This window comes from Microtus ochrogaster, chromosome 1 (genome assembly GCF_000317375.1).
Source record: "Microtus ochrogaster isolate Prairie Vole_2 chromosome 1, MicOch1.0, whole genome shotgun sequence".
In the NCBI taxonomy this organism is placed as follows: Eukaryota; Metazoa; Chordata; class Mammalia; order Rodentia; family Cricetidae; genus Microtus; species Microtus ochrogaster.
Genome location: NC_022009.1, coordinates 89,483,136 through 89,506,711, shown reverse-complemented (window position 1 = coordinate 89,506,711; position 23,576 = coordinate 89,483,136). Strand labels below are relative to the sequence as shown.

The 23,576-nt window shown below is 41.0% G+C and overlaps 1 protein-coding gene across 1 annotated transcript in view; it reads right to left on the bottom strand.

Moving 5' to 3' along the window:
* Positions 1 to 23,576, bottom strand: part of Spata16 (spermatogenesis associated 16) — a 255,304-nt gene that overhangs the window by 159,716 nt on the left and 72,012 nt on the right. The window lies entirely within an intron of this gene.

Genomic DNA, 23,576 nt, shown 5'->3' with positions numbered 1-23,576 from the left:
TTGAGCTGTTGGCTTTTTTTGTGCCGTCTGAGAGTTTTAGTATTTCAGTCAAAATTCAGATGAACATGTCTTGCTGGCTTCTTCTTCTATGGTTAAGCTGACAGGAATTCCCCTTTCTTGCTTCCTTCAGAGTTCTTAGGCTAGGCGACACTAGAAGAATTTGACAGAACTGGGGTCTGTTCAGAAGCAGTTCTTAGCCATCGTTGATAAGGGAGTCCTCTGTTAGTGCAAGTCTCAGAGGCAGCTCCTGCTACACTTGGAGACGTGGGGATTCAGATGCCAACAGGGGTTACTATAGAACATTCTAAGAACATACTATAGAACATAGGCTGATGGGGTTACTTGGAACTGGGTCACTTTTGAAGTTAACAGTTGATTTTCATTTTGAGAAATACTGGCGCTATAAACCACATCTTAAAAATGCATGTAAACAGAGATGACCAACTTTAGAGAATGTGTGACATTCTTTTCGGCTGAATCACAAACTTGAGGCTGAGAAACTCAGATTAAAATGCTTTCACTCCCAGAAACATTGCTTCTAAGAGGGTCAAAGAGAAGTAACTCCCCTCCACGCGGCCCAGGACAATTGTTGTTACATAGGACAAGGTGATTCAGTCCATTCCACTCGAAACACAAAGGAAAACAGAGGTTAAAGAAACTCTAGTCCACTAACAGCCCCAGCTCTGTGTTGTATACCTTATTGTCTCCTTTGCGATGTCTTCTTAATCAGAGGGTCCCAGTTAGCGAGGATGGGCCATACTCCACGAGGAACAATTTCTGAAAATGAGTGTTTGTTTCCCAAAGAGCAGGCAACATTTATATTGGTGAGATCTCAGTGAATCGCAGGATACTTAACAATTATCACAGGGCTTCTCTTGATGGAAGGTAAAGCTACTCATAGACAGAGACTACTAACGCTCTACCAGTTCAGATAGCAGCCAGTCTATAAAGCATGTTGCCTATTATACTTTCTGAAAGTAATCCTCAAATGCAAGCCCAATGACCAGCAACACAGTTCTGTCCGGGGACATGGTCTCGAACTCTGACCAGTGCTTTTCTTCTGAGTTCTAACTCTTCCTTTCCTCCACCTACACATGGGTAGCATTCTTCTTCAGGTGTGGTAGGCACATTGTTTAATGAGTGTGTGCTGCTAGCCTAGAGTGCAGTTTCCTATTTCTGCTTTTCCCAAAAGAAAGGGGGCAGGGATTAGGTTGAAGGATGGAGGGCTATACGAAGGAGTAGGAGTGAGGGAACGTGAGACAGGATGAAGGAAGAGGGACAGGGGACATTAAGAATGGTTAATGGTAAAAAAAAAAAAAAAGAATGGTTAATGGTATGGGTGGGCAGAGACCACGTAGAGGAGGCAGCATGGAAACTATTCTGATTTTTTTGAAATCACGTGTAATAATGAGCCTTCTGTGTTTTGGAGGCAATATGGGATCAGATGTGGGTCTATTGTTAGTCTGGGCTATGTTATTTTGACTGCAACCTCACCCTCCATGAACCATGTTATTCCCCACTTGAAAAAGTAGCTGTTAAAGCAGACCCAGGACCAGTCTCCCCCATTTGGGTGGAACCACAAAGGGGCGTTTAGAACCATCAGAAGAGAGGTCACATCTGGCCACCCATTATTTTTGACCCTCTCGTCGTAATTGCAGCTTTCACTGTGTGCTCCTGTTAGCTGTCTGGCAGGCAAATGTTAGCGCTGGTTATGAAGCCGTAGTTTCCACACTTCCGTTAATTTGTTGCTGCGTCTCCAAATGACATGTCCTTTTAAAGATCTATTCTCGGTTGTGTGCAACTCGCTGGGCGAATGATGATTTGTCCTCTTAAGGTGGCTGATCATTTCTCATTTGACTCTATTTGGAGAGTCAGCAGGGCTGACTATGACCAAAACGGACAGTCTCCCCGGGGCTGGAGCGAGGGAGCTGTGATTGTAATCAGAAGGAGGCCTCTGTGCTGATTAGTCTGGTCTTCAGAACAGAGGAAGTGACTCTCATTTAGCTATGCTGATAGGGCTTCTGGGAAGAAGCCGGCGTCCTGTCAGAGGGAATTACAGGAAGTCTGAGTTTCTGCGAGGAGAATGGAATTGGTGTGAGCAGCAGGTTCTGGCTGCTTGCTTGGTTGACAGGCTCATGTTAAGGGCAAAGGATCGTGTAAAATAATGGATTATGTGAGGTAGAAGTTTATTTTTTAAAAGAATTTGTAACCTTGGCAGCCTTGTGCTTTTATGTTTTCTGTTTGTGGATGCCTTAACATTTACCTCTGTGTAGTTGGAGACTGCTCGTTCCTTTCCCAGCCGCCCAGCCTCCCAGCCAAGAAATAATCACACAGAAACTGTATTAATTACAACACTGATTGGCCAATAGCTTAGGCACATTCCTGGCTAACTCTTATATGTTAAATGGACCCATTTCTATTAATCTGTGTATTTTCGTGTGGTTGTGGCCTGCTGGTAAAAGTACTGTCTGGCGCCTGTCTCCTGCAGTGGCTACATGGCTTATCTCTGACTCTGCCTACTCTCTCTGCATGTCTTTTCCAGCCTGGCTATATTCTGGCAAGCCATTGGCCAAAAGCAGCATCTTTATTAACCAATGTCAATAATACATATTAATAGTATACAGAGGGGAATCCCACATCACCTCTGTATTAAATCCACATAATTGGATGAACGGGCAAGCCCCTTGATCTGTTAAGTTCTTGTGAGACAGTGATGTCTGAGGGGAAGACTGTTTCAGACCTGTCCTTCGATTCCTGATTAATCAGGCAAAGAGTTTGTCCTTATTCGGTGCTGGATGTTGAGTTCACAGGCACACCTACATCATGGTGGGACATGACGTCTCCATACTTGATGTGGTCAGTCTTTCATGTGATGGAAACTGTACTAAGAATAACTGAGTCTGAAATAAATCCTCTTGGAAGGGAAAAAGCCTGCTATTGTCTGCTTTGTGAAGAAATGTGTTAGCTAATATGATGAACTTATTTTTTCTGATGAAGCTTACAGTCTTTGTCTCCTTTAAACTGAAGAAACATTGAGCCAGGATGGCTGGAAGGCAGAACAGTGCAAGTTGAAGGCTATGATGGGCTGTGTAGAGAGACACATCTCAGAACAAATACATACACAAACACAAGTTAGAAACAAACAAAAACCCCTAGACAAAACAAATCAAACCAAAAGATGATTTCCTGATTTTTATTACTATGAAGGTAAACTTTTTACTAATGTATTCTTGTCCCAAAATGTAGTGTTTCTCTTCCTTAAACAATTTTATTGGTCTCAGTAGCATTTAACCTTTCATGCTTTTAAGGATGGATTGGAATATTGTACAAGCTTTAATTTTTTTCTCTTATTGTTAATTTAGTAAAATTATATCATTACTCCCTTTTTCTTTTTCCAAAGTTCCCCATATAACTTCCTTGCTCTCTTTCAAATTTATGTCCTCTGTTTTCATTAACTGTTGTTACATGCTCCTATGTAAATACATATGCATATACATACATTTCCTAAATGTAGCTGGCTCAGTCTGCATAATGTTACCTGTATATATGTTTTCAGAGCAAGCATTTGGTACTGGGTACCAAACTGATGTGCTCTACCATGGAGAGGACTGTTTCTCCAGCTCTTAACATTGCTCAGTTGCCTGTATCCTTTGTGTAGGGCTGAGGCATCAGGGTCTTTTCTGCTGTCTACTTTGGCATGTCTATTGGTGTCAGCTCATATTTGTGAAGTCATGTTGGTGAGACTTTATGGGTGTAGATCCTGACATTAGTAGAAGGCACAGCCTTACACCAACCTCCCTGGTCCTTAGTCTTCCCACCCCTCCTCTGCAGTGATCCCCGAGTCTTAGGTATGTGAGGTGTTCTGTAGATATAGTTGTATTGTGGATGGAGCCATTGGGACTGGGCAAAGGACAACCTTTGACAAATAGATTCACCAATTCCTTGTCAGTTCTCATGTTTTAAGGTTGCATACAAGAACACATGCTCAGTGGAACATGTTTTACATCTATACCTTCCAGTCCAGAGAATGGTCTACAGCAGCACTTAAATAGTCATTAGAACCCGAGACCTTGATTCCTACCTATCAGGTGCAGAACCTTTGAAACCTGCATTTACCAGGTCTCACAGGTAAGCGCCACAGGAGATCTGAATGCACACTCAAATTTGAGAAATGCTACATACAACAGATGTAAGAACCAAATCTTTTTTTTTATTATATTCTTAGGCACTTCTTATTCTCACTGCTTATATATGAACTTATTTTGTATTCTTCTTACTTAATATCAACAATATCAATTCAGTTCTATATTATCTGCAAGAATAAGTTACTGATTTCCAAAACAATACACGTCTAATTTCTTTGTCCTTTTGTGTAGACTGAATTCTTTTCATAAGGGAATTAACTGAAGGAGATGGTCTAGGGCCCCGTCAGTGCTTCACTGATATTTACCATTGTATGTAAGTTTGAGAAGAGTGACAGCACTCTGTTATGTCACCTTTTGTAGTAAAGAATTAATGCTGATTCACAAACATCTTAAAAACAAGCAGGATATTGAAGCTAAAGATTAAGGGAGTTACACTGTTTTATTTTTAAATAAAATGTTATATTAAAGTTGTGCTGTCATGGTTTTAAGTTTTGTTATTCTCCTTAAACTCATTTTAGTCACAGTTATTAATTTTGCTGTCTGGGTTTTCAATTTGCTCAATTTTTCTTTCATAAAATCACCTGTTGTTATCCACGGGCCATTGGTGCCAGGGCCCCCTGCGGATTCCAAAATCTCTGGTGCTCAAAGCCTTGTGGAAGATGTTGTGGGATCTGCATGCAATGCATACATGTCTTTCCATCAGTTTAAATTATGTCTAGATTACTTGTCATGCACACTGAAATGTCGTTGCTATATAAACAGCTGTGATAGTGCATCATGTAGGGAAGAGTGCAAAGCAAAAAGTCATCATTTCAGTACAGATACATTCCCCACCCCGGATGCTTTCCTGTTTGTAATTGGTTAAATTGACAGACGTGGATCAAGAAAAAAGAGAGATAACTGATTTACCAATCAAGTTTGTCATCTTTGCAATTTATTTTTCTCTTATTCTTACTATATCAAAAATGTGTTTTCTTTCTAGCTCTCAGTTGTCTATCCCCGACTTTAGCTTTCATTCCCAAGAATGATGAGTTTATTTCATTCTGCTTGCTTATAGCTTTTCTCTTTTGATAAACTTTAAGTACCTTTACTCAGCTTTCTGCAGAATTTTATAAAAATGGAACCATTTTTTTTTCAATGCTGGGATGTGGAGCCAGGGCCTCATCCATGCTAAGGACTCCAACATGGAGCTCCATTACAGCAGGGAGCCTTGTTCTGTTTGCACAGCATCTTTGCTGTAATGCTTATGCACCCAGGGCTGCATCATGAAGTTTGCACTTCCAATTTGCTCTTTTAAATTATCCGTGCAGTACTGGCTTTGGGGGAGCCTAGGCAGTTTGGATGCTCACCTTACTAAACCTGGATGGAGGTGGGCGGTCCTTGGACTTCCCACAGGTCAGGGAACCCTGGGGAGAGGGACTTGATCAGGGGAGGGGGAGGGAAATGGGAGGCGGTGGCGGGGAGGAGGCAGAAATCCTTAATAAATAAATAAATTAAAAAAAATTATCCGTGCATACCACAGTCACTTTGTTCGTTTAGTAACTGATGAGTTTCTGTTGGTTCTCAATATGAATAAAATGGCTTGAAGTTTCATTTCTTTCAGAAAAACACCTGAAAAAAGGATGGTGGGTCCTGTGGCTACCATATGCTTACCTTCTCTTGCCAATGGGGACCCGAGTCCTCTGCATTCCCACAGTGGTACTGCGTACTCCCAGCCTTGAGGTTGCAATCCTCCTGCTCACACTTCTGAGTGATAGGGTTACAGAAGTATGCTATAAGGCTGGTCATGGTGCCATCAACAAACCTGGCATCATAGATATGTCTATGTATTGTTTGATGTGAGTTTGTTTTTACTCATTTATTTTTGTTTTTGAAAAATGGTCTCACTATGTACTCCTGGCTATCTGCACACATTCAGTAAATCAGGCTGGCCTTTGACTCACAGAGATCCACCTGCCTCTGTCTCCTGAGTGCTGAGATTAAAGACATATGTCACCATGCTTGACTTCTTTTTATTATCAGTTTGTTTTAATTATATTTTCCCCTAGTGCTAGGAATTAAAGCTCGAGCCCTGAGCCTAGGTAGGAGCTCCTCCCCATAGCCACAGCTTTAAGTCCAGGTTTGTGTACCGTATAAGGCAAAGGCAACTGACACTAATCTATGCTTTTGTGTATGGTATAAGGCAAAGGTAACTAACACTAATCTATGCTTTTGTGTACGGTATAAGGCAAAGGTAACTGAGATCAATCTATGATTTTCCCTGTAGACTTTATTACCCCTTACAGTTGCTTAAAACTTTGAGAAACTTAACTTTTCTGTATTTTTTTTTAAATGGTATGTTAGTTGCCAAAACTGTCCATTGAGGTTTTTAAATTTCATACAGATTTAGAGAGTTTGATATTTTAACAACATTGCATCATATGATCAATAAATAGGTTTCTCCACAGTTTAGGCTTCCTTTCTTTCTTCGATGTCCTAGAATCCTAGTACAAAAATCTTACACGAATGTGCTAGATCTGCCCAGAGTGCTTGATGTTTTCTGTTTCCATAAGGGACCATGATCTCTAGGCTTTGATTTCTCTCTGCTCTTTGCTGACTTAGGGAAATGTAACTGATTTCATTGGACATCGATCTTGTATTCTGCTATGTATTTATAAAGGAGATTTACTTCTAAAAGCCTTTCCAAAGATACTTTAGGATTCTCTGCATGGACTGTGACCACGTCTGTAAATAAAATGCTTCTTTATTTCCAGTTTGTGACTTTTATTTCTCTTATTGCACATTTTAGAATGGTATTACTTTTTATTGTCATATTTTCTTTTATTGTCAAAAACTTAGACATGTTCTTTCTGTTTTGTCCCCCCTTAATTTTGGAAAATTCCTGCTATCTGTTCCTGCCCCACCTCTCACCATGGAAAATTTCTTTATACTATCCAAGCTGTGCTGAACGTGTGTTTTGCACCATGCTGGAGACCATTTCGTGTTCCATGTTGATGGGCATGGGAACCATGGGAACCCTTAATATCGTTCCTGAGCAAAAGGGATTGGTGTAGGAGGTCCTCTGGTATTTGTGTTGCTTTCAGTGGTTGAATAAAGAAACTGCCTTGGCCTTTTGATAGGGCAGCCCTTAGGTGGATGGAGTAGACAGAACAGAATGCTGGGAAGAATGGCAGACGCCATGATTCTTCTGTCTGAGACTGACGTTGGTTAGAATCTTTCTCAGTAAGCCACAACATTGTGATGTTACACAGATTGGTAGAAATGGGTTAGATCAAAAGGTGAGAGTTAGCCAATAAGAGGCTAGATATAATGGACCAGATAGTAATTTAATTAATACAATTTCTGTGTGGTTATTTCTGGGGTTAAGCTAGCCTAGCGGTGGGACACAGCCCACTCCTCCTACTACAAGGGGTAACTGTTTCCTCTCACGGAGAGAGTTTAAGTTCTCCTCTTCTTTTGGTGAGTAAAGGCAGGGTAGTCTACCTCTTTCTCCAGAGAGGCTTTGCCTCCACTTCTCCAACAGAAGCCATGACTTTTTCCTCACTCTGTGAATGAAGACCTTTGCTATTATATCTCAGAGAGATTATTGATGTATGCTCCTGAGACAAACCTGACTTACTCTCCCAATAAGGTGCTGACATCTTTAAAAAGAAATAATCAGGAGAGCTAGAGGATGTCAAGAATATGAACTCCTTCCATTCAGGCAGAGCACGGCATCCCGGTGGGAAACACGGTGACATTCGTGCTGGCGAATGACATCGCTCAGCGGATGATAACCAGTCAAGGTGTGGGCCAGATCATCACAGAAGAAGCCAGCTCAAGCTTGGGGCCTGCTGCAGCCATTTCCGTTCATAACTAATATTAAAAAATTGAAGGTATGGTTATAGAATATTCAGATGACAGAAATATTATACAAGCATGAACCAACACTGCTGCTGACAGAAGAGAAACCCCAAGTCATCAGGGGTAGTTCAATGAGAAGATTACATTTTAACAAATTGTGTCTATGAAGTGAGTCATGGTTTGAATTTGCTCATGTAGAAAAGTTTGAATATTTTAACTGACTGCAGTTTAAATATGATACAATAATACAAACACAAATTGTATTTAAAACCTTATGCTAAATCAATAAAAGGCATTATTTCAATATGGTAAGTGCTATTTTCAGTAGGCCACGTAAGTCTTTTGAATCATTTAGCTATGAGCATGTGAACAGATCATCGCCATATTGGGACATGTCTGGAATGTCTAATTGGTCTGAAAACAAGAACTGGATAGAAAATGTCAATATGTTTAGATATTGAAATAGCATTATTTTGAGACTCAGTAAATCCAAGGCCTTCCAAGTGGCAAGCAGGATTATTATTCCATATAATGCCAGACAAGGCAAAGCAAAAATCAGTGTCAGGAAATTACAAACAGGCCAGTTCATCTGAAGGATGACCTCCACAAACACCGATGGAACCAGCTTTGAGGGATCTTCTAGTAAACCCTTTAGGTGATATTTAGGATGCCATCCGTCAGAAACTGACAAGAAATTCCTCACTAAGTGGGAGATTAGGCAAAATAACTTCCAACTAAGGCCACAGAATTTCCTGTAATACCTTCCTCAGCACTGCAGGGGGCTCAGAGGTCTCCCTTCTTGGAAGCTTTACCAAGTATTCCCAATGTAGTTCTATGGGTGTTGATGAGAGGCCTCAGCTTCCCTAACCACAGACAAAGGATAGGCAAGTCTCATCGTCTATCAGCAAGCAAGAATATTATGAAATTGCTGGATTATGAACCTATGTGGCAGCACCAGGGGATTCCTTCCCATGGAGCAGGTAGCACAGTAGGACTGGAATTCTGAGATCCAGGAGAGAGATCTTTTGTAGCCCTACGTATGAATGCTTTTTCTTTCTTTGCTTTTTTTGATATGATTTTTCCAGACATCAATCCTCTTGACTTAGCTTTACTAGTGCTGAGACGCAGTCATGCCCCACCATGTCCAGCTGCCACTGCCTGTGTGCTATAACTGGAAACTCCATTTTCATGTTTTAAGGCTGCAAGCTGGCTTGCCTTTCCTCCAAGGTATTTGCCATGTAACTATTTTTGAAAAGACAGGAGCAAGGGCCAATAGATGCATCAATATAAAATGAAAATTATGATGTGTGTTCAATCATTGCTCTCTCTCTCTCTCTCTCTCTCTCTCTCTCTCTCTCTATATATATATATATATATATATTCAAAGAATAATAATAAGGGTTCATTGCAAGGCAGGGTTTAAGGTGTCAAAGAAGAATAAAGAGATGCCTGAGATTGAAGGGAGGTTCGGTATAGCAGTATTCTCTCCTAGAACATGGTTCAGGCTAACTCATGGTAATAAATAACGCAAGGAAACAAACAAAACAACCCATACATCAATTGTATGGTATGGGTATTAATATTAGTATTCATTAAAAGGCTGAAAAGGCAGCTATAGAAGAACAGAAGAAATACAAAGCAAAAATCTGGCTCAATGTCTTGACATGCAGTAGGCTGCAATACGGGGGGACAGGTTCTGGAGGTGACGGCTCAGCTTGTGAGCACACTCAGGACTGAACCACAGGCTGCTGAGCACAGAGATGTTCTGCATAACCAGGCTTCAGGAAACAAGATTCCAACGAGGTGATGCAGCACATGGGGCAGCTGCCGTTAGGACAAACAAACAAACGTAACTGCGTGCAGTTACCACAGAAAACAAGTCCTCAACCCAAACTACAATTACTATATGGTCCAACAATTCATCTTTGTGAATGTATACCTGTGATAGCAGGTTTTAATTCTCACCTTGACACAGCCTAGATTAACCTGAGAAAAGAGCCTCAATGAGGTTGCTTATAATGGCTCGGCCTGTGGGCTTGTTTATCTGGATTTTCTTGCTTGTTAAGTGATATAGGAAGACCCAGCTACTATGAGCCACATCGCTGTATAGGCAGGGAGCCCTGAACTTCGGAAGTGAGGAGAAAGCAAGCAGGCCAGGACGCATTTATTGTCTCTTTCCTCTTGATTGTAACTGACTGTGGTCGGCCATGTGCTCTCCTGTGTGATTTCCCCCAAATGGTGGACTGTGACCTGGAGTTCTCAGTCAACAAAAACTTTTCTTTTTTTTATTTATTATTTATTATGTATACAATATTCTGTCTGTGTGTATGTCTGTAGGCCAGAAGAGGGAGCCAGACCTCTTTACAGATGGTTGTGTGCCACCATGTGGTTGCTGGGAATTGAACTCAGGACCTCTGGAAGAGCAGGCAATGCTCTTAACCACTGAGCCATCTCTCCAGCCCAACAAAAACTTTTCTTAATAGTTGTCTTTAGTCCTATAGTTTATCACAGTCACAGAAATCAAGCAGGAGTAATGGCAAAGGAATTACAAAGAGTATCTTGAAGAAACATATCATGTTTATTCTCAATAATCAAGGGGTTCAAACATTTAAGCACCCACTACTATGGTGTAGGAGGTCCTTCTGTATTTGTGTTGCTTTCATTGGTTATTAAAGAAACTGCCTTGGCCTTTGGATAGGGCAGCACTTAGGTAGGCAGGGAGGACAGAAGTGAATGCTGGGAGGAAGAAGGCAGTGGGCAGACGCCATGCATCTCTTGCCTGAGATGGACGTAGGTTAGAATCTTGCTCATAAGCCACAATCACGTGGTGATACACAGATTTAATGGAAATGGGTTAATCAAGATGCGAGAGTTAGCCAATAAGAAGCTAGAGCTAATGGACCAGGCAGTGATTTAATTAATACAGTTTCTGTGTGATTATTTCAGGTGTAAGCTAGCCTGGCAGGACAAAGAAGGGGTCCCGCTCCCAACAACACTGCTAGATGAGAGAGGATAAGAAAATGCAGCGCAACACACACATATGTATCCACGCAGAAGCAGAAACACATACACAAACATTCATACATGCACATACAACAAACACACATAAACACATATTTGGGCACATACACATAAAAATGCACATATGTACATATATATATACACACAATACACTCACAAAAACACACATACATATGAACACATGTACACACACAGGCACATATGCATACAGACATACATAACACATACAGCCATACATACAACATGCACAGATATGCTTGTCACTCAGCTTCAGAAATCAAAACAAAGCACATGCTGTGACGCCGATGAAACTTGAGAAATAAGCACACACAGAGGCCAGTCTTGTGTTGTGTGAGCTCCTTGCTGAGCCAGTCTTCTGTGCTCTGCTCAAACAATTCTGCATGTTGTACAGTTTGTAAGCAACAGACATTTGTTTACCTCACAGTTTTGGAGGCTGTAAAGCATATGATCAGGCAGCTTGTATGTAGCAAGGGCACTTTTGTTTGCTTTAACATGGTGGCCAAACCCATCCTTCTATCAGGAAACCATGTCAAAAAGAATTACTCATAAAAAAATGGTGGTGGTGGTGGTGGTGGTGTGTGTGTGTGTGTGTGTGTGTGTGTGTGTGTGTGGTGAGAGTATGTACGTTTACCACGTCAGTGAGTAGTGCAGGCGCCTCCACACATCGGAAAGGCGATGGTATGAACTGCCTGGCCTGGGTTCTGGAAACTAAATTCAGGATCTCTATAAAAGCAGGATGTTCTCTCAACTGCTGAACCATTTCTGCAGACCCACAACTACTCTCATGACAAGGACATTAGTCTGTTTATAAAAGCACTGTGTGTGTTCTAGAATAACCTAAAGGTCCCACCTCACAACAGCGTGACGTTGGAGATTAAGGTCTATATCATAAGCACTAGGGGACGATTCAAATCATTGCCTGCGAGGAAACTATGCGGTCAAACTCATAGGCACCAAGAGCACAGTGTGTTTTCTGAGTGTGACCAGGGAGGGGAATGAAAGGCTGTGGCCTCAGGTGAGCAGACCTTCCGTGATTTAGCATGAGCACAGTTCTGGAGGTGTTCTGCACGGCCATGTGAATATGCTTAGCTGTCCTGAGCTGCACATTTACAACTGGACAAGTCTGTGAGTTTCATGTTATATGCATTTTGCTGTAGATAAACCACAAAACGAACATACGGCAGCTGAATTGAGGAAAACAAGATTTAGAACCGAGAGCTGGAGACAAGGCTGGATGAGGTTAGGCCAGCGCTCATGTTACGGCTTCCTAATCTTTGCAGGAGACCAGGGATACATTTGCTTCTGGTTTTACCAGCAGCCAGTGGAAAAAAAATAAAAACAAATGCTTTTAACAGGTTGTTTGCTCAATTCCTATTGTTCTTGTAGTATAATCAAAAAAATCAATTTATTCCAAGACGCCCAATAATGTAACAATCTGCTTTCTCTGAAACAGATTTACAGAAGAGTCAGCAAAGATGATTCTTTGAGATTCATTCAACACTGAAGCACTATTAATAAAAACTCAGAGACAGAAATTGGGGTTCAATCTGAAGGTCAGAAAAGCAAGACAGCTAGCCACTGACTCTTACCTTGACCTCAGTCTTAAATGGTGATCCTGCCTCCAGGAATCTCAGAATGAGACTGTGTCTGAGAGCTGTTACCTCCAGTCTTATATTCCTCCCTGGGCTGGGATTAAAGGTGTGCACCGTCTGATTTCTACGTCAAGCTAGCATGGCTACTGGGAATAAAGGTGTGTATCATTGCTGCCTGGTCTGTAAGGCTGGCCAGTGTGACTCTTACTTTTCTGCTCCTTGGGCAAGTTTTATTTATTAAAATCCAAGTGAAATGCCACTTCACAGCATGACGACTGATGTCAGACACACTGGTGCGGTGGGGTGACAGCTATGGAAAGGCAACCACCAAATGCTGAAACAGGCATCGCAAATAGAGAAATATGCTTTATTTCATCACTGACAATTAGAAATAGAATAAAAAAAATCAAAATTAAAACCTTCCACTTGCTGATAAGAACTAGAGTCTAGGCACTCAGTTTAAATATCTCCCATCTGTGATCCAGACCCCCAGTCCCCCCAACCAAAAAAAGTCCCCAAAACAACAAGAAAAAAATCCGTCAGCACCCAATTTAATTTACACGGCAGGAATGGAACTATTTCATAAAGTATCAGAGCATAAAATTAGAAATGAAGGCATTGGTTTTTGAAATAAGAAAGCTGCACTAGATCGCTGTCAAATAAAGCGTGCCTCTTCCAGAATGGGAGCAGAGTATGTGTTTGCAGCCCTGTGAGGGGAATCCTAACTAACTCCCCAGGAAGCCACCGCCAGGACTCAGCCTCGGCTGCTTCGCCAGGTCTTTGTGAAGTCACATCATGGGAAAAAAAGATTAGTTTTGGAGAATTCATGTAGCTTGAACATCATTTCTCACACTTTTGCACCTAAAATTATAATTAGCTCTACAGCTAATTACATGTGGAAGAATTAAATTATGCTATTATCTCTAATGAGCAGTGCTCTATTTTTCGACATTATCAGGAATCTATGAGATGAATTCTTACATTGCTATAGTGTCACAACACCAAGGAAGGCACAGTCATAACGGAACAGTGCGTCTCCTGGCCGCATCTCAGGCACAGTCTCACTTGTTGGCTCAGGCTGTCCTTTAACCTGGGCCTGCTTAGCTCAGAGCTGGGATTAGCACACTGCACAGAGCAGCCAGGAGCTCTGTGTCAGCGCATGGACTTAGACCTTGACTGTGAGGTTGGCCTCTTAGAATCGAATGATAACTAAGGGTGCAGGAGAAAATTTAATTGCTCATCAAGACCAAGAAGGAGGAGCCTAGAGGAGGTCACCTAGCTTCAGGTCTTTTTTCCCCCTTCACCCTAATGAGTGTTCTTAGTGAGCATGCATTAAGTCACCATAAAAATAAACATGTTTCTCTATTGGAACTTCAGAAGTATGCTGGGCTATAACTTCTTGTCAGTGGAGAACAGTTTTCTCTACTTTTCTCTGACTATTCTATGTATTCATTACTTTTTACCCAGGGAAAGCTCCTCCATTATAGGGAGAGATGCCCTTGCTGTTCATTTTCGAACGTGGGCACTTTGTGAATGGCTCATAAACAGTGGACACTTGAATATTCATGCAATAAAAATGCTAATAAGGGCTAAATAATGCGCTTCTGCAAGAGTTGCCAGAGACTCTAACGTAATCTGAGATTCCCTGATGAGATCTCCATGTGTTGTTTCCAAGTTGTTAGGAAGAGACTGGGCCTCAGTAGTCCTGATGATTGCGCTTGAGCCACTTACCCACAAAAGAGCAATCAAACAGGTAACGCATGATGAAAGCAGACGAGGATTGATTCAGTGCGGCCATACTGAGAAGGGAACAAAGAGGGCCTGTGGTATCCCTCCCCTCAAGTCTGTCCTTCCTCATGGTTCTGGCATGAAGCTGAGGTTTAAACAGATGATAGCAAATATATATAAGTAAGCATCCCTGGTCAAGTTGTGTCCTGCCTGTCATCTCTGCTGTATTCTTCCTTGCAAGGTGGTCTGACAGAATTGTCAGAGCTGCACGAAATCACCTCTGGTGCAGAGGTCCCAGCCCTTTCCTTTTCTAGCATGGGACTCTGGAGAAATCCCAATTTCTCAGCTCCTTTGTTCCAACAGTTTGCTAGCCAAAGGGAAGGCTGTGAGCGACTCTTCAGAATGTCTTCATTCTTACAGGGTGGAATCTAATTACATAAAGGGCCACTTTTAAAAAGCTGCTCTGCAGCTGAATGTCAAGTTCACACACCCTCACATTGCTCTATCTTTATGCAGAGGTGACCAGGGATGACAGTCAGCTAGTGTTATTAATAGTGTACAAAATACAGAGACAAAGTAGGGCCTTTGAAAAAATTCCCTCAAAAATTATTTTTCACAATCTGGAAAACGGGAAAAGAAGCCTACAAGCTTGTAGGCTATAATTGTTTCTTCTCATTTTTTCCTCCATCTGTCAAACGTCTAGAGAGAATAAACAGGAAATGGATTCCCATTTATTTTTCATCTACATTGTAATCCAAAGACTGTCCAGCAAAGGCCTTCTGTAAATCACCTGGCCAGTTCTGCCAACAGGGTAGTCTTTAAGTAATACAGTATATCTTTTGACATTTTCATTTTTTTGTTCTTGACATTTTCCCTTAAAAATAATGCAGTGTTAGCCCTATTATCTTTACTTCAGGGTCTGTGATACAAATATCAACTATCAACTCTTGCAAAAAGCAATCAAGATTCAGAAACCCAAGATGTCCGTGCAAGGCCCTGTTCATCTGTCGGTGTGATGGTGAGGGGGAGGAGGGAGGGGATGTGGTGGCGGTGGTTCAAGAACAGGGTGCCGAGCTGTTCATGCTTTTCTATTCTCTGTGTTACTTGGGTGGGAAGTAGTTTAGAATGACGGCTTTGAAAAGTACAATTAATAAATTCCCCTCTGTTCTAACCTACAAGAAATGACTTATGATTCATTCAGCAACAATTACTGGGTGTAAACCATGTTCCAGACACTGCATAAGTTCTGAGGCAAAGAGCCAGAAGGGTAAATACATACCTCAAGTGGTATTTTGAGTAGCCTTATTGTATGGGAACACTAAATGTCTGCTTGCGTTTGATTGCTTTTCATGCTGTCTTCAAATAGCAAATTATGCAAGGCTCTTTTAAATGAACTGGAATAAATGATATTGGATTCCACTACATAATTTTACTGGATCATAATATGGGATATTTATTTCTCTTAGAGTATTATAATTAGAGGGATTTTTATTTGCGAATGTGAGAATTAGAAAGACTTTTGATAAAAAAATGAAATCATTTTTATATCATCAAATGCTAAAATTGCTCATAATAACATCTTGAGTTTTTAAGTGTATGGACAAACTACATTCACACAACAATATTTTGCCCATAGTCAAGCCTTTTTTAAACCTTTCTACAAAAGAAATATTGGACATAATTCTGTCATTTTATGAAATATTAGGACTTCTCATGATTATCTGTGAGTCTTCTCATTACTTATAAGAATTAATTAACTTGTACCATGATGGACATTATGTTTGTTTATGCAATATAAACCCCAGGTAGACTCTTAGATGATATGTTATATCATGCAAATTTAAAGTGAAAACTAGAATTGGACAAAGACGTTGGGGACAGGGATTGAACTCAAGGTCTTTTGTACCCTAGGCTAGTACTCTACCCTAATTACAACCCTAATTACAAACCCTGGACATCAGTTTTGCTATGTTTAATGCTTTCAATGTTTAGTTCCAAGTCAAACTACTATTACTTAGAAAGATCCCAACTTTAGAAGTCCACTACACTGACATTATAAATAAAAGTATTAATAGTTTCTTTATCTCCAGATGATTACATTTCCTGTTTTGACATCCTGTCCTTTTGGGCCCCATGTGTTCAGTCTCAACCTGTTATGACGTGTCAAATGAGATGCCTTAACACATTGCTTTGCAAATTATACACTTGTCTATTGGACGTCTTTAGAAGTGCTACTATTCTGTGAATAAAATGACAATGGCATGTGTTGTGCAACTTTATTTGAAAATCATATCAGCTAATAAGCAATGAGCCCTCAAAGGAACATATTGACAGAATAGTAAATTCTGTCCCGTATCATCATCCGTTAATAAACTCTATTTAAAAGGGTTAAACTGGGGATGCATACCAAGTAGATGAGACAGACAGAAGGTTTGGAAAATGAATTTGCAATAACAGGGCACTTTATAGTCAGACAAGAGCTTATGCAGAAAGAATTCAGAAGGAAATATAGATTGAGATTCATTTATTAAAATATAGCGTTTCTATCAATTCCTTGAAAATTTTATACAAAGTATTTTGACCATATTCATCCCCTGTATTGGTTACTCTTCTTCTGCTGTGATAAAAACACCATGACCAAAGTAATTTAGAGATGGAAGCATTTATTTGGGCTTACCGTTCCAGAGGAGTGAGTCCATCACCGTCACAGTGGGAAGCTTGAAATCAGGAAACAAGGTGTTAGGAACAACTAAGAACTCACATCTGGAGCCACACGATAGGAAGCCATGAGGGCAAGATGTGAAAGGTATATGGTTTCTGACACCTCAAAGTCAGCCTACAGTAGCGCATTTCCTTCTGCCAGCAAGGCTACACTCCTAAGCTTACCCAAACAGTGTTACCTACTAAGGACCAAGTACTCAAATGTCCAAGATTATGGGGGACAATTCATTCACACCACCACACCAATGTTTTTTCTACTAATTCCTTTGTGATCCACTCCTATCTCTATAGTCCTCATCTTTTAAATAACCCACAGGGCCCAATTTGTATTGCTCATATAGTTTATCTACTGGAGTGTGGTTGACTTACTGGATAGGAGTTATGCTTTTAAAGAAAACCAATTCTCCTTCTCCAAGAAGCCAAAAACTGTCACTAGTCCCTCAGCTAAGAGTTCCCCATCCCAAGCTAAGTTGTTCACTGGCTTGATCTTGTACAGGTCTTATGTAGGCAACCACAGTCGCTCTGAGTTCAGGAGTACAGCACTCTTGTCAAGTCTGGAAGACATTAGTGGAAACCCACAACTGCTTAGAGTGCATAGAATGGGGCCCTTTGGGGCACACACCGCAAGTGGGGCGTCTGCATCATGCAACCCCAAAGCTTAGGGACTGTTGTGGAAGAGAGGGAAGGAAGATTGTGTGATCTAGAGGCTGGGGAGGACGAGAGCCAATGAAACAAAGCTACCGTCCACTGCACAGAGAAACCTCTTAGATAATATTGGAGAGCTTTACTAATCTATTGGTACATAAATACAAATTTAGAGGGCAGTATGATATTATCTTCACTTAACAGAAATAATATTATTATGTTCATGGTGGGTCTTACAAATTCCTCAATCATGTTTTCTTGGCCAGATTTACAGTACCAGGCACATGTTTTCTCCTTTTGCATGGGCCTTAAATCCTATCAGAAAGTGTTTAGTTACTTCAGTAACATTCTTGCCACTATTACGATCATGGTTTCGCCTTGTCATACCCTCCCATATCTTGTTATTCGTAGTGTAGTTAGTTCATGGGTGTCAGTGGGGTAAGACAGCTGAAGACTTTTTCTCTCAGTATCCTTCACAGTGTGTCCTGGTGCTCTGAAAGCTAGACATCAAGGAGGAACCTCCCTGGTCAGCACTGACTTGAACTCTGCATGCCTTGGACCAAAGTGAGATTTGCTTCCAAAGGGTCACACTTAAGGAAGGAAATCAGAGAGTCCAGATGAGGTGTGTAGTCAGAAATGGCTTGGTAGGAGTTGAAAAATTTTGTTAAAAAATTGCATGGAAATTTGCTTGACAAAAACAACAGATTAATCACCAGAGAAAGTAGGAGTCGATTAAGGGGTTGCTCATTAGTGACAGAATTTTTAATTTCATGAAAAAAAATCACTAATGCTTCAAGGATTACTAAGCAAGCACATGGTGGAAACACTTTCTCAGAATCTAATCATCGCGACTGTTGGGAAGATGAGGGTACACAAGCTGGGATGCTGTCAAGGCTGCTCTCAAAGTGTGGCCTGCAGATGGCCCAGCCATCCTCGATGCTTCTCTCTTTCACGTGTTTGACATTTGTATTTATATTGCAAACACTATATGGGGTTTTTAAACCCCAGAAATCCCACCAGTGACATGCTCTTTACAGTTTTGAGTGTCTGTTTCACCACTAACCATCCATGCCTAGAAAACGGCTTCTTTTTAACGATAGATCTCCATCCTCGAGGGAACGTCTTCTTAGTATTTATTGTGGTGGGGTGGGCAGTAGCATCACGTGCTTCTGCTAACTCAAATGTGATAGATATCTTGAGGAAAAGCACTTTCGCCCTTGTTTACATGTGGCAGTCAACATAACAGGCTCTCCACAGAACACCGTGTTTTCCGAGGAGTGACATACAGACCATGAGGATCAGCCTGAGAATTTGGCAGACACTTTCCTTCAAGTGAAAGGAAGGGTTGCCATCACTTGAGAGAAAACAACTGACAGCACCTACTGCCAAGGATAAAAGTTGGAACTTCCAAGCAAATTTAGAATTTTGGAAAACTTGCATCTGTCACTTTGTGTTTGACAGTCTCCCAATGCATGGAGGTTTTTCTGATGCAATTGGTGATATTAACAAATGTAATTAAAAAAGCAATTGTATAATGAAATTTGTCAACATTTGGAAATTTGCATAATATTTCCCAAATGACCAATGGATGACGTCACTAAACATACACAAGTGGGTGAACAATCCATTCATCATATAAGGGGTTGCAAAGGCTTATAGCAGTGTGATGGATGGACCACCAAGTCAGTTGACGTGACTTTAGGAAACCTATTGCTAAGGCTTGGGTTGTATCCAATAGCAATAGTCAAAATTATCTGCAAAGGCTATGCAAATTATTGTCCTTATCTAACTACATATACTTTATGTGAGACTGAATTTTGTTCATATTACTTGACCATATTGTAACAGATTGGATGTAGAATCAGATATGAGAACCCAGCTTTCTTTTATTATGCCAGACACTATATAGATTTGCAAAAAAAAGTGTGCTATTTCTCTTTTGCATGCTTTAAAAAGTCTTTTTTATAAAATGTACATTTATAGTAACATCCATTGGGCTTATTGTTATTTTAAATGGACAAAAATATATCTTTAATTCCTAGATTTTAATTTCTATGTAGCACATATTTATAGAGATGACCTAAGAAAACCATTTTGGATCTTCAGCACCATTTCAAAATATATTGTGGTCACAGGTTTTGAGGACTTCTGTAGAAGTACAAAGTCAAATATGATGAAGGATCTTACTATAGGATTGAAGATGGGGCTGGAGAACTGACTCAGGAGACCTGGGTTTGTTCCACAGAGTGTATGCGAGGTGCTTTACAGTGCCTGTAGCTCCAGCCCTATCTTCAACTCTGTGTCTCTGGCTTCCATGGGCTTCTGCACTCACATGCTCATACACACATATGGACACAGACACATGAACACAATTAAAATATAATAAAAGTCACTCTTTAGCAGAATGGAGATGAGTGGGCAGATAGTAGACATGTGGTCAGATAGCCTATATTCTACTTTTCTGTTCTCTAGCCTCAAAGACCTTTTGGGCACATGCGTACAACATCTCAGCACTATCTGATGTTATTTTCTTTCTACAGACACCAAGAGCTACTTAGTAAAGTTTATATGTGTGGAACAAATACTACAGAGGAATACTACCTGAAAAGCCAAAGTTCACAACTCACTTTAGGCCCATGCGTGAAAGCTGATAGTGATCTACAAAAGCAAACAGATCAAGTAAATATATAATTACAATATATATTAAACTTACTTCATCTGTTAGTATTACTGTTAAACACTCACATACCGAACACTAGTCTGTCACTAAAATTGTGTTAACAAAGCTTTATAACCACCAAATAATAAAAACATCTCATTGGCATATAATAAATATTATAAATTATTTTGTATAAGTGACCTAGGAAACATCAAGAGGTACTTTTTTAAAGTTTATATGTATCGGACATCATATAAAATTAATACGTATTTTGTAAGAAAAAAAAGTCATAGAAAACATGTATCTCACAATTATAACTTAGGAGCAAAGTTTGCAGTCAGCCAGTGCCTTTAAGAAGCCCCTTTTGTCAAACAAAAGATGTTACATATATAATGTGACACATGTCTGCTTATCAGGATTCTGTGAAAAATGAGAAAGTTCATTGTCTCAAGAAAAGGTGACTATGAGGAATTCTTTCCATAGCAACAGGAGAGGAGATAAGGGAGGAACTGTAAGTCAAAGAGCTTGCAAAATGCTCACGAGGCTAATACTGTGTTTTCAGTGATGTAGCCTCTCAATGGGCAGTGTTCACATGCATTAGCTGCACCAAGCCTAAGGGGTACTTGTGATTCCTACACGAGACAGTGAGCTCTGCTAGGAAGGATGACTAACGTGAGTGCAGGCACACCTGCCGGGAAAACAGAGAGAACCTCGGGCTCCAGCTGGCAAGGGCACTAACTCAGGTACTGACACTGGCACCATGCTTTAACCCAGTTCCAATAAGAGCTGGCTTGACCCGGGTTTGCCTCTTGCTAGTGTAACCCTAAGTGCAGTATCCTTTGTAATGACTTCTCCATGCCAAGGGACCCAGAGAACACCCCACATGCTGTTAGGGGTGGTGAACAGATGAACTGGAAGCTGCCTTGTGAACAAGGCATCAATATCAATATCAGCTTCACAGCTTAGCCTGGGTGGTGGGAGTCTGTGCGAATGAGCTTTGGTCTCTTCAGGTTGTTTTGGCTAAATGTGGAAAGTGCACAGCCTTTCATCTTTCTTTGGAGTTGATTGCTTCTAACTTTTACATCAACAGTCATTATAGTACATGCCTATAGACTTCTTCATTATAGTACATGCCTATAGACTTCTTCATTATAGTACATGCCTATAGACTTCTTCTGTCTTAGTACTGGTCCTTACAATTAGTAGTTTTTAAGTCTGTGTCTGAAAATGTTTGTATTGTTTTTATTTTTCTACTTTTCACAAATATGCAGAGCACATGTGTATATGTGTGTGTGCATGCAAGTTTTCGCATGTGTGGGGGCACACATAAGTGGGTATATGTGTGTGCTCCATGGATGGGCAGGCCTAAAGTTGACTTTAGAAATCCTCCTTGAGTGTTCTTCTGAACTCATCCAGGCAGGCTCAGATCCAGCGATCCCCAGGGTGGCCATTCTTGCTAGCTAGCCTGCTCTTGGGATCCTGTCCCGCCTTCTGGGGCTGGATTGCAGGCTGGCTCCCATGCTCATGCAGCATTTGTTGGGCTTCCGAGGACTTGGAGTTTGGTTCTCATGCTCGTACAGCAAGTGCTTAACCAAGGCAGCAAGTTCAAGCCTAAAGGCAACAACTCCTTTCTTTGTGATGGTTACCAGTGTGCCAGGGACCACGCTAAGCAGAGCAGTGTTCTCACAGGTGACCCTGAGTTACAGTTCACTGATACGTTTGAAAATAAACCACAGAGGTTATCTTATGACCAAGGTTTCCATTGAGATGTTCAGTTTTCAAAACATCTTCACGTGTGCGGGTTCCCTTTGCTCCCATGATAGGTACTGGTGATAGGTATTTAGAGATGCAGGGCTGAAAGGAAGGGAAGTAGTGATTACTGAAGTCAAGACTAGCTAGTGATGTGGGGACTCAAACCCAGGCTTCTGGTTGCAGAAACTTTTCCCTACATGGCAGGGACATTTCTTCATCTGCAGCTGCAGAATTAATTTTTGACAACCTAGAACTTTCTCTGTCCTTCGCCCTCCCCCATCAGCTGGTCCTGTAGGAAAATTAGGAAACGGAAACAAACATAGTTTTTCAGTTCTCATCGTTCACGCTTACTTTAGGCAATGCGGCGTATATATTTCACAGCATTTGGAAACTGTAAGCAAATAGATCTCTGTATGCCAGTGCATGCCAGTAATTCCTACACTCCAGAGCTGGTGATAGGGGGACCAGGGATTCAAGGTGATACTTCAGTGCATAGTGAGCTTAAAGCCAAACTGGACTACAGATGACACTGTTTCAAAATTAAGAAAAAAAAAGAAACAAGAAGAAATGTGCCCATAGATAAGAGCCTCTCTCAGACTTAATCAGAGAAGCTCTTGTTACAGCAAATGGAGGTGAATTCAAGAGGCTCGTGGCTACATAAGATGCTGCAAATAAAAAATGGTTAAGGGTTCATTCCTAAATAGGACGTTTATGCCAACCCTTAAGATTCATTGTGGAAGAGAGGTGAAAGATTGTAAGAGCCCAAAGATAGAGAGAAGAGCTGGCGAACATCATCTTCTAAGTACGGCGTGGCCATGGCAATTATGAACCCACAGCAGCTGCGCCTGACTGCACAAGTCTGGCTCACCTAAAAGATATGGATGAGAAGGGGCTCTCAGAGATCTGCCACTTTCGGAAGACAGACTCTGGGAGACAGGGAGGCTTAGCACTAGTTGGACACCATGCTTATTTAGATAGCTCCAAACCCATGATCATGGAGTTAACTCTGTGGGCAAAGAACAAAACAGAAAGCCATGAACATGGGAAAGGTATCTGTGAGGAAGAAAGGAAACTGGCAGGAGTGGGGCAGAAATGAGAGGAACGTGGGGGAGAGGAGATAGAACGCACATGTACAAAATGCAGGGGACAAAACTTAGTAAGGAACAAAATATAAGTGAATGAAATGTTTTACTACTCTGAGAAAATTCGCAGAGAAAGAGGATACAGAAACACTAAGGGACTTGTTCCAATCATCAGAATGGGTTTTAGAGCCATGGGAAACAAATGTTTAAAAAAGCTTAACACAACTCATGAACAAACGCCTCCAGAAGAAGAGATTGCTGCGTCTTCCTCACTGCTCTTGGTACAGTGACCTCATGGAACCCTGACCTGCTCTCCAGTGGCCATGGGGAAACAAGAGCCATGAAGAAACCAGTAATAAGCAGCATT